Genomic DNA, 12,722 nt, shown 5'->3' with positions numbered 1-12,722 from the left:
AAATTCTGCATTTTTATAAAACTTGATAAAAAAAAATAGTATTTCAAACTGTGCAGTCACCAGAAGTCCACAGTTATCACAAATGCACACACCGTCACTTGGCTTCTCCAGCACCTGCAGCTTTCTGAGCCTAGTCTGTTTGGGCATCTCCATTCTTTTTTTTTTTTTTTTCTTTTTTTAGAGAGGTTTTTGCTACAGGGCACGTGCACTCACCAGAAAGACAGAGAGAGACAGAGAGAAAGCGAGAAATCACCCCCCCCAGGGGGTATGGCCACGCTGCAACCCCTTCTCCTCCATTCTCCTCTCGGGATCTTGGGCACGCACGCCCACGGGCCCAGGGTGAGTTTTAAGCCAATGGATCTGGGACTCAACCCGCGGTCGACTACGTGGGAGTCCAGCGACATAGCCATTACGCTAACTGCTGGTCCCTGGCATCTCCATTCTCTGCAGTTACTCCCATCCTCGCCAGCATCAGCTTTTCCCTTTTCCCTTTGGGTACCTTCTCTCCCTTCTTTGCAGGGGCCTTTTTAGTCTTGGGCTCTGGCTTTGGAGGAGCGGGTTTCAGACAACCCTGCAGATCTCTGTGGTTCGTCCTTCACCTTGGCTTTATCTCCTATAGCATCTCCTTCAGCCTTTCTCTTGGGCATCTTGGCGACCACAGCGGGACGTAGGCATGTGGCATGCAGGTTTTGGTCGGTCCGGGGGTCACTCTCGCCTCTTCTTCTTCACGCTGCTCCTACATTTATTGTTTTGCATCTGATGAACTACCCTTGCATCCCTGGCAAAAGCCTAGTTAGGTATGGTGTCTACTCTGTTAGATTCAGTGTGCTAGTATTGTGTTGAGGATTTTTGCAATTGTATTTATCAGAGGTATTGGTCTACGGTTATCCCTCTTGTTATGTTCTTGTCTGCTTTTGGTATCAAGGCGATGGTGGCTTTGTAAAGAGAGTTTGAGAGGGTTCCTTCCATTTGGATCTGTAGAACTGGTTTGAGGAGAACTAATGTTAATTCTTTATTTAATTTTTTTTTTCTGTAGGGTGTGTGTGCTCGCCAGAAAGACAGAGAGAGAGAGAGACAGAGACAGAGACAGAGACAGAGACAGAAAGCGAGAAATCACCCCTCAGGAGGGATGGCCATGCTGCAATCCCTTCTCCATTCTCCTCTTGGGATCTTGGGCACACACGCACATGCGCCCAGCATGAGTTTAAGCCACCAGGTCTGGGACTTGAACCATGGTTGACTACATGGGAGTCCAATGACATAGCCATTATGCCAACTGCTGGTCTTATTAATTCTTCTTTAACTATTTTGTAGAATTCAGAAGCTAAACCATTGGGACTTGGGTTTTTGTTGTTGTTGTTGGAAGATGATTATTGATTCAATCTCATTGCTTATTATTGGTCTATTCAGGCTTTCCATTTCTTCCTGGCTTACTCTAGGTATATTACATGTGTCTAGAAATTTATTCATCTCACCTAGGTTTTCCAGTTTGTTGGTGTAGTCACTTGTATTATTCCCTACTGATCATTTGTATTTCTGTAATACTCATTTTGGTATTGCCAATTTTATTTTTTATTTTATTTATCTGGGTCTTTTCTCTATTTTTCTTAGTCTAGTTAATGGTTGTCAATTTTGTTTATCCTCTCAAGATACTAGCTTTTTCTTTCATTGACTTTTTTGGTATTGTTCTTTTATTACCCATTTCATTCATTTTGGCTCTATTCATTACTATTAATTTTCTTCTATTTCTCTTTAGGTTCTTTTGTTCTTCTTTTGTCCAGTTCCTTGGAATGCATAATTAGGTTATTTACCATCATTCTAATGAACTCTAATTGCTGTCAATTTCCCTTTTAGGACTATTTTTGCTGTGTCCCCGAAGTTTTCCAGATTTGTGTTTTCATTACCATTTGTTTTAGGAATATTTTAAAATTTTATTTTTACTTACTTCAGTAGTTTCAGAGGCATTTAGGAGTAAATTGGTTCCATATATTTGTGGATTTTAAAAATCTCTTTCTAGAGTTGATTTCAAGTTAAATTCCATTGTGATCAGTAAAGATGCCAGTTATGATTTCTATTCTTTAACATTTGTAAAAGCTCGTCTCATGCCCTGTTATATGGTCAGTCTTCAAAAATGTTTCATGTAGGGCTGAGAAAAAAATGTGTATTTTGTAGTCATGTGAGATGGTCTGCAAATGTCTGTCAGGTTCATTTGGTCTACGCTGTTACTAACTCCTGTGTCTCTTTGTTTTCTGTCTAGTTAACCTTGCCAGTGGTGGGAATGGGGGTGCTGAAATCCCCAATAATTAGTGTGTTGCAGTCTATTTATTTCTCTCTTTAGGTCTAAAAGTTTTTGTTTTACATATTTAGGTGCTCTAATGTTTAGTTTATAAATATTTATAATTTTTATATCTTCTTGGTGAATTAGTCCCTTTAATACTATGTAGTGAACATCTTTGTCTTTTTTTTTTTTTATTAACTGATTTTAGCTCGAAGTCTGTTTTGTCTGATATCAGTGTCGTGACTCCAGCTTTATCTTGGTTTCTATTTGGATGAAATGACTTTTTCTAGTCTTTCACTCTCTGTCTGTAGATGCATTCCCAATAAGGTATATACCTTGTAAACAGTACAGGGAGCGCTCCTATTTGTTTGTTTTTTTTTTTTTTTTTAATAAATCTATTCAACCAGTCTGTGTTTTAGGGAAGACACAAATGGATTAATTAGGGAAATAAATCCATTTACATTCAATGTTATTGAAATGTGTAGACTCACACGTACCATTTTGATAGTTACTTTTCTAGTTGTTTTGTGTTTTCTTTCTTCTGTTTATCTCTTTTTCATTTTCTTATGTAGGAAGAACTGGTCTAGAATTGGTAAATTCTTCCAATTTTTTTTGTAGATCTGAAAATGATTTTATTTCTCCTTCTAATTTAAAGGATAATTTTGCTTGGTATAGTATTCTTGACTGAAATCTATCTATCCTTCCTCCCTCCCTCCCTCCCTCCCTTCCTTCTCTCTCTCTCTCTCTCTCTCTCTCTTTCTTTCTTTCTTTCTTTCAGAATTTCGGAATTTCAAGTATATCTTCCCATGGGGCTGATAGGGGGCATGGCGGTTAAGGCACTGGACTCCCACATGATTGACTATGTTTCGAGTCCCAGACCTGGTGGCTTGCTCGCTCACTTTCTCTCTCTCTCTCTCTGGTCAATTTAAAATATTAACAATAATGATAATGATAATAATAATTAACTAAATTAAATACTGTTTGGAGGCTCCCAGTGGCAGTGTAGAGAGTTCTCACCGCACCATGTTATTGCAAACACCTGATGGTATCAGACTGTCATCCGTTTAATGGGTAGAAAAGGTAGTTAAAAGTCTTGTAGTTAAAATTTGCAGTTCCCGGAGACTCATCAGGCTGAGTATTTTTACACGCTGGACATGCATGTCTCCCCATCAGTGACAAGCCTGTCATGTGCCTTGCCTAGTCTTCTGTTGGATCACTTACTGTCTTATTGTGTGAGTCCCTGTACCATCCAGACATCTGTGTTCAGATACATGACGTTAGTGTCATCTCCCCATCTTTTAGTTCTTTCCATCTAATGTTTTCACTTTCTTTATGGTGTCTTGAAAAGTAGAAGTTGTACATTGTAATGTGGTTGAATTTACTTCTTTTCCTTAGCATTTGTGCTTTTTTTAATATCATGTTTTAGAAGTTCTCCTCTACCCTAAAGTAATGAGCGTGTTTTCTTCTTAAAGTTATTTTTTTTAAGTTTCTTTTTTTTCTTTTATGAGTGAGAAAGCACCCCCAAAAGAGTCTTTACACCTTGATCCACCCTCAGCTTCAGCCAGCCCTGGATCATAGACACACATGTACCAGATGTGTTCGGGGAAGTCTCCAGATGTGAACCTGGGGCATTCCATGTGGCTCAGCCCCATACGGCGCTGTGTTACTGCTGCACCCTCCTCCAGCCCCTTCTCAATGTTTTAAATGGATGCCTTCTATACTTAGTAATATGAATTTGCCTGCAATGCTTTTGACACATGGTGTGAGGTTAGAGTCTAGGTTTTTTTCCCCTCCTGTACGGATGGCCAGTTATCCTGACGCTTTTCACTGAATGTGTCCTTATATACACACATACATAGGTATCAGAGGGACAGCAAAAGTTTTTGGAAAATGGAGTTAAAGTCCAAGATTATTTTGTTAAAAATATTTTTGAAATCCTGAATAATTTGTTCATTATATATATTGTCCATTAACCTTTTGAAGACCCCTTATACATGTATGTATTCAGTATACACCCCACGATGTCCAGTACCGTAACCGTATGCCCTGCTGGCCCACCCTAGGTTATTATTAATAAGGCTGCTGTGTACATGTGCCTACAAGGGTTTTTTGTTATTATGCCTATACCCACGAGAAGTAAATATCTAAGGAGTGGAATCATGAGCCAGCTAGGCAGCTGCAGGTTTACTTCTATAACAGACCACCAGCAGATCTCCAAAGTGATGGTACCAGCTTATCCTCCGTCCAGCAGAGAGTGAGATTTGCAGTGGCCCTCCGCCCTCAGTAACAGTTGGTGCTGCACGTCCTTGTAATGGTAGCCAGTCTAGTCAGTGTGGCTTGGAACCTCCTTGTGCTGTAAGTGCCTGTGATGACTCATGGTGATGAGAAGAGGGTGCGTGTGCTTGGGGTGAGGAGAGAGAACGCATCGATGTGGTATGGGCATGCTGCAGTCCTTTTTCCGCTCTTTCTCCATCCTGTCAGGATCCTGCTCTCTCTCTCTCTCTCTCTCTCTCTCACACACACACACACACACACACACACACACACGTCCAGCATGTTTTCAAGCTGCCGGGGCTGGGACTTGAACCATAGTCAGCTGTATGAGACCCAGCTCTCTGTGTAAAGCATTTAATATTTGCACTACAAGGTCATCCTCTTTTCGTATTTTTATGGGTCATTTATATACCTTCTTCAGCGAAGTGTCTATTTGGGTCTTTTGCCCGTTTTAAAAGTAAATTTGTCTTTTTATTATTGGTTTGCAGGAGTTATTATAATATATATATTCTGGATAAGCATTGTTTGCCAGATATTTGTATTATGAATTTTTTTCTCAGCCTAGGGCTCAACTTATTTATCTACCCATATATCTGTTTTGTTTTGCCTTTTTGAAGGTTTTTGCCATAGGGCGTGTGCACTCACTGGAGAAAGACAGAGTAGGAATGTGAGAACTCACCACCAGTAGGGATGACCGTGCTGCAATGCCTTCTCCTCTATTCTTTTCCTGGAATTTTGGACATACAAGTACACATACCCAGCGTGATTTTTTAAAATTATTTTATTTAACTTTATTTATTTATTTATTTTAATTTGATCAGAGAGGGACGAAGAGAGAGAGAAAGCAAGCTGCCAGGTCCGGGTTGGAAACCGCAGTTGGCCATGTGGGAGTCCAGTGCCCTTAACCACCAGGGCACCTGTCGGCCCAACCCACCCAGTGTGATTTTTAAGCTGCCAGGTCTGGACCTTGAACTGTGGTCAGCCATGTGGGATTTCAGTGCCTTAACCACCATGCCACCTGCTGCCCCCAACTCTTATTAATTCTAATTAAATTCTTTGTGGGCTTCCATTTTAAGGAGTAATGTCATCTGGGAATAATTCATTTATTTTCAATTCTTTGTAACTATTCTATTTCTTATTTTATTGTACTCTATTGGCAAAGATTTCTAATATGATGTTGTTGGTTTTTAAATTTGTTATATTTCTTTGATGAGAGAGAGAGGTACCTTCAACAGTTTTCATGCTATGATCCACCCCCAGCTTCAACCCCTAGGATTATGAGCATGTCTGGTGTGTTCAGGGAGGTCTCGGTACACGAACCAGAACCTCGTGGGTCCAGCACTGCAGAGTGTTATGTCACTGCTGTGCCACTGCCCGGGCCCCAGTGCGATGTGAAACAGGTGGTGTGTTAGTTTGCTAGGGATGCCGTGACAAACATGGGGTGGCTTAAATGACAGAAACCCATTTCACAGTTCTGGAGGGTCTAAGATCAAGTTGTCCACAGGGCTGGTTTCTTCCAAAAATGATAGGGGAGAATCTGTCCCTGGCTTTTTTGCTAGTTTCTGGTAGCTTCACACCTTCCTTGGCTTGTAGATTGCCATTTTCTTCCTGTGTCTTCACCTGTCTGTCCTCCGTGTGTGTTTTTCTCTGTGTGCACATTTCCCCTTTTTATTAAGGACACAGTCATACTGGATTAGGGCCCACCCTCAGGACTTCTGATAGACGGTCGTAATTGACCATAAATAAGGACCCTGTTACCACCTGAGGTCATGTACACAGGGACCAGGGCTTCGGAGCTCAGCATGTTTCTAGTGGACTCAGTTCAACCCCTAACAGATGGTAATAGCAGACATCTTTGACTTGTTCCTTGTTTTAAAAGAAGCAATTCTAAAATTTTGCTGTTAGAGTTTTTGTTGTTTGCTTTAGATAGCAGTATAATAGGCTACAAGATTTTGTAAGAATGAATGAATGATGATGAATTTTATTTCATTCTTTTTCTGTACCGATCGGAATAATTACAGTCTTTTCCTCTTTATCCTTGTAAACATGGTGAATTAAATTAACATATTTAAAAATAATTATTTTAACTTTATTTTATTTTAAAATTTGAACAGAGAGGGACAGAGGGAGAGGGAGAGAGAGGGAAAATGAGAAAGCAAGCCACCAGGTCCAGGACTTGAACAGTAGTCGATCATGTGGGAGTCCAGCATCCTTAACCACCATGGCACCTGCTGGTCCCAGATTTTATTACTTTAAACTAACATAGCATTTTAACTTAGCCATATTGTATTTTCTTTTACATTCAATCACTGTGTATCATTACAGCATAACAAATGAATTTTCCTATCCTGAATACACTGTTTATTGGTTCAATCAAAGATATTACATATATTACTATCATCAACAAATTGTTTTCCATTTTGGGGTCTCTTAAATGTTTTTCTTCTTTCTTTTCACCCTCCTCTCACACTGTCTCTAGTATCCACAGTTGCTCTCTCTTTGTCTTCCAGTTTTTCAGTTTTTGCCGTAGAGTGCAGGCGTTTGGTATATATTGAGTGGGGACATACAGTGCCTCTCTTTCAGAGTTTCACTTGCTTCGCTTAGCAGTAAATCTTCCATATTTGTCCACTTTCTGCCAAATGCCAGGGTCTCATTGTTTTTTATGGCTGACTGGTATTTTGTAGTGTACGTATGCCACACTTTTTCAATCCATTCATCTGTTCATGGACATTTGGGTTGGTACCATGTCTTAGCAATTGTGAATAATGCCATAATAAACATAGATGGGCAAGTGCTTTTCCAACTGAGTGCATTCCTGTCCTTTGGGTAGATACCCAGGAGTGGAATTGCTGGATAATATGGTAGTGCTATTTGTGAATTTTTGAGGAATCTCCATATTGTTCTTTGCAGCAGCTGTACTAATTTGTATTTCCACCTGCAGTGTAGAAGAATTCACTTTTCTCAACAGCCTCACCAGCACTTACCATCCATTATTTTCTTTAATCTTAGCCTTTCTGACGAGTTAGGTGGCATCTCATTGTGGTCTTGATTTCCATGTCTCTTATAGTAAGGGATGTTGAGCATTTTTTTTGTTTGTTTTCATGTTTTTTGGCTGTTTGTATTTCCTCCTTAGAGAGTTGTCTGTTCACCTCATTTGCCCATCTTCTAATTGGGTTGATCTTTTTTACAGGGAGGGGGTAAGCTGATCAAGTTCCCTGTATATTCTGCTTATCAGTCCCTTCTCTGAGGCTTAGTTTGCAAGTATATTCTCCCGCTCTGAGGGTTGTCAATTCACTCTAACTATTGTTTCTTTTGCTGTGCAGAAGCTTTCTAACCTGATGTAATATCACTTGTCTATTTTTTTTGATTATTGCCTGTTCTTTAGGGGTCTTATTTAAGAAGTCTTTGCCTATTCTGACATCTCCAAGAATTTCCCGTGTGTTTTCTACCAGAAGCTTTATAGTTTGAGGTCTCTAAGTTTAGATCTTTGATCTATTTTGAGTTGGTTCTTGTTAATGGTGAGAGATTGGTGTCCAGTTTCATCTTTCTGCAGGTGGATACCTGGTTTTTCCAACACCATTTGTCAAAGAGATTTTCTTTTCCCCAGTGGGTTGTCTTGTGCCCTTTGTCAAATATCAGTTTGCTGTATGTTTTGGGGTTAATTTCTGGGTTTTCTATTCTGTTCCTTTGGTTTACATGCTTGTTTTTGTGCCAGTACCATGCTGTTTTGATTATCGCAGTTTTGTAATATCTTAGGGGGTTAGATGCCTTCTACTCCACTCTTGTGTAGAATTGCTTTGGCAATATGGGATCCTTTATGATTCCAGATAAATTCTATGATTGTTTTTCCAAATTTGTGAAGGACATCTCTGGTATTTTGGTTGGGATTGCATTACACTTGTAGATTAATTTGGGTAGAATTGACATTTTAATTATATTAATTCTAATCCAGCAGCATAGGCTGTTTTTTCGACTTTTTTTGTGTCATTTTCAATTTTTTTTTTTTTTTTTTTTAGTTTTTCATAGTTTTCTTTGGAGAAGTCTGAATTTTTTGGTTAGGTTTACTCCTAGGTATCTTATACTTTTTCTGCTTATTGTAAATGGGATTGCTTTCTTCAATTCTATGTCAGTCTGCTGGTTGTTTGTGTGTAGAGATGCTACAGATTTTTGTATGTTGATTTTGAATCCTGCCACTTTATTGTGTTTATTTATCACTTCTAGAAGTTTTTGCACAGATTCTTTTGGTTTTCTATGTACATAATCATGTCACCTGCAAATAAAAATAGTTTTACTTTTTTCCTACGTGAATACTTTTATTTTATTTTATTTTATTTTATTTTATTTTATTTTATTTTATTTTCTGATTGCATTGGCAAGGACTTCCAGTACTATGAGGAAAAGGACTGGAGAAAGTGAGCAACCCTTGTCCATTTCCAGTTCTTAGTGGAAACGCTTTCTGCTTTTCCCTGTTCAATATGAGTTTAGCTATGGTTTTTCATGTATGACTTTTATTGTGTTGAGAAGTGTCCTTTGTATGCTGATTTTGCTGAGTCTTAATCATGAAGGGATGCTGTATTTTATCAGATGCTTTTTCTGCATTGGTTGATATGATCATATGATTTTTATCTTTCTTTCTGTTAATACGGTGTATTACATTTATGTTTTTCTGTATGTGGAATCACCCTTGCATCCCTGGCGTAAAGCCTACCTGGTTGTGGTATATAATCTTTTTTATGTGTCATTGGACACAGTTTGCTAGTATCTTGTTGAGAAATTTTGCATCTGTACTCATCAAGGATATTGGTCTGTAGTTTTCTTTTTTCGTTTATATTCTTGTCTGTTTGGGGGATGAGGGTGATGGAAACCCCATAAATGAATCTGGGATGGTTCCTTCTTTTCAGATCTTTAGAAATAGTTCGAATACAATGGAGGTTAGTTCTTCTTTAAAAGGTTTGTAGAATTTGGAACAGAAGCCTTGGAACCTGGGCTTTTCTTTGTTGGGAGGTTATTTATTACTGATTAAATCAATTTTTATGTATCTATTCAGGCTTTCTATGTCTTCCTGATTAATTCTTGGTAGATTATATATGTCCAGAAATTTGTTCATCTCATCCAGGCTTTCTTGTTTGTTTTGTGTGTAGTCGCTCATAGTATCCTCTAGTGACCTTTTGTATTTCGTTTCATCTGTTGTATTACTGCCTATTTCTTTGTGAATTTGATTCCTTTTATCCTCTTGATTAGTCTAGCTAATGGTGTGACAGTTTTGTTTATCTTCACAAAGAACCAGTTTTTGGTTTTATTTATTTTCTATATAGTTCATTTAGTCTCTATTTCATGTATTCCTGCTTGGATCTTAATTGTTTCTTTTCTCCTGGCAATTTTTGGTTTTTTTGGTGATTGTTTTTCCAGTTCCGCTTGGATCTTTATTGTTTCTTTTCTCCTGGCAATTTTTGTTTTTTTTGGTGATTGTTTTTCCAGTTCCCAAAAGCGTGTTGTTGTGTTGTCTATTTGCTACCTTTCTCTTATGCACACTAATTGCTATGCACTTTCCTTTTGTGACTGCTTTTGCCGTTTCCCATGGGTTATGAAAACTCATGTTGTCATTACCTTTGGTTTCAATGAATCTTTTGATTTCAGTCCTAATTTCTTCGGTAGTAGTGAAGTCATTCAGGACTAGGTTGTTTAGTTTCCATATGTCTGTGTGTTTTCAAGGTTTTTTTCTGAAGTTAATCTCGAGTTTAATTAATCATGGTCAGAGAAGACGCTGGATATAATTTCTCTACTTCTGAAGTTGTAAAGACTTGTTTTGTGCCCTATCATGTAGTCATTCTTTGAAAAGGTTCCATGTGGAAGTGAGAAAAATGGTTTTGTGGTTGTTGGGTGGAAGGTTCTATGTATATCTGTTAAGTCCATTTGATTTATGGTATCATTAGATCCTGTATCTCTTTGCTTATTTTTTGTCTAGATGATCTATCCAAAGGAGATACTGGGGTATTGAGGTCCATAATAATCAGTGTGTTGCAGTCTGCCACTCCTTTTAGATCTACCAGTCTTTCCTTTACATATTTGGGTGCTCTTGAGTTGGTTCACAGATATTTATAAGTGTTATATCTTCTTGGTGAATTAGCCACACTTTCTGTACTATATAATGCCCTTCTTTGTCTCTTCTTAGAGCTTTTGTCTTAAAGCCTATTTTGTCTGAAATAAGTCTCATGACTCCAGCCTTTTTTTTTTTTTTTTTGGTTTCTCTTTGCAAGGAATACTTTTTTTCTAGCCCTTCACTTTTAGTCTATGTATGTCTTTATCCATGAGGTGCATTTCTTGTAGGTGACAGAGGGTTTCTGGCTTTTCTATTTTTTTTTTAAATCCATTCAGCCAGTCTGTGTCTCTTGATTGGAGAATTTAATCTATTAACATTTAATGTTATTATTGATATTTGTGGATTTGTCTCTGTCATTTTGTTAGTCATTTTCTTGGTTGTTTTTTGTTCTCTTATTTCTATTTGTCTCTTTTTAGTTTTCCTGATACAGTATTCACTTCAGTACTTCTAGAAGAGCTGGTCTAGTATTGGTAAATTCTTTCAGGTTTTGTTTATTTGAGAATGTTATTATCTTTTCTTCCCATTTGAAGGATAATCTTGCTGGGTACAGTATTCTTGGTTGAAATTGTTTTTCTTTTAGTGTTTTGAATATGTCTTCCCATTCTTTTTTTACCTGAATTGTTTTGGTTGATGAGTCTGATGTTAGCCTAATAGGATAACCTTTGTAAGTGACTTGTTTCTCTCTTGCCATTTTAAAAATCTTGTCTTTTTTCATGATTTTTATCATTCTGATTATGTATGATGTGCCATGGAGAGAATTGTCATATGTTGATTCTATTTAGGGGTCCTTTGTATTTCTTGGGTGTGACTGATATTTCTCTAGATTTGGAAAGTTTTCTGCAAGTATTTCATGGAATAGGTCTTCTATGCCCTTGCTTGGTTCTTCGCCTTCTGGAATACCCATTATTCAGTTATTTGGGCATTGAATGGTGGCTGATATTTCCTGTATGTTGTGCTCTTTATTTTTTTTTCTCCCATTCTTTTTGGAGATTTTCTCTAAGTCAGAAGTTTTGTCTTCCAGATCACAGGCTTTATCTTCTGCGTGGTCTAATCTACTATTATTTTCAAGGGAGGTTTTGATCTCCTGCATTACAGTCTTTATTGCTAGATGTTCTGTCTGATTGTTTTTTATGTTGTCTCTCTCCTCCTTCGAGTTATGAAAGAGCTTCCTGATCTCTTGGAGTTCACTGTGTCTTTTCTCTCACATCTCATTGAGTTTTGTTACCATGAATATTCTATATTCTTTTTCTGATATTTCAGTAATTTCCTGTTATTTTTGATTGATTGTTTTTGTTTGTTTGTTTGTTTGTTAATATAGGTAGAGACAAGTTACTGTATTTTTTTGGGGGGGGGAGAGGTTTTTGCTATACGGCGCATGCGCTCGCAAGACAGAGAGAGACAGAGAGATAGAAAGCGAGAAATCACCCCCCAGGGGGGATGGCCACGCCGCAATCCCTTCTCCTCCATTCTCCTCTTGGGATCTTGGGCACACACGCACATGCGCCCGGTGTGAGTTTTAAACCACCGGGTCCAGGACGCGAACCACGGTCGACTACATGGGAGTCCAACGACATAGCCATTACGCTAACTGCTGGTCCCAAAGTTACTGTATTTTTTTCTTGGGGGCTTATTTCCTTGTTTACCGATACTCGGAGCTTTTCTGCAATTTTCAGTCATTTGGTAATGTGTTCACTTTTTGCTAGTTCTTTGGAGAAGGTTTCTGTAGCTGTGAGCTCATGTGCTTCTTTTTGTTGGGAATTACTTCCGTACAAATTTCTCTCTTCTACTGCATTTTGCATTGTGGTATACTTAGGAGGAGTTTTGAGTTCAGATTTATGAAGAGGGCTTTCTCTCTTTTTGCTGGTGGTTCAATAGGGGGAGAGGATTTCTCTAGAGCCTCACAATGTTCAGATATTTGTCTGAAATGTATCTGTACCTAGACCTGCCTAGTTCCTCTGGAGGTGGAGGCTGAGCAGCGAAGTGAAAATGTAAAGTAGAAGAAAGAGAAAAAAGAAGAGGAAAGAAGAAAAGTCTGGACAGAGGGTTTCACATGGAGATGTCTGTTTAAGA

Source organism: Tupaia chinensis, unplaced genomic scaffold (genome assembly GCF_000334495.1).
Source record: "Tupaia chinensis unplaced genomic scaffold, TupChi_1.0 Scaffold143064_1, whole genome shotgun sequence".
In the NCBI taxonomy this organism is placed as follows: domain Eukaryota; kingdom Metazoa; phylum Chordata; class Mammalia; order Scandentia; family Tupaiidae; genus Tupaia; species Tupaia belangeri.
The sequence above is the reverse complement of the archived record's forward strand: the minus strand, read 5'-3'. Positions refer to the sequence as shown.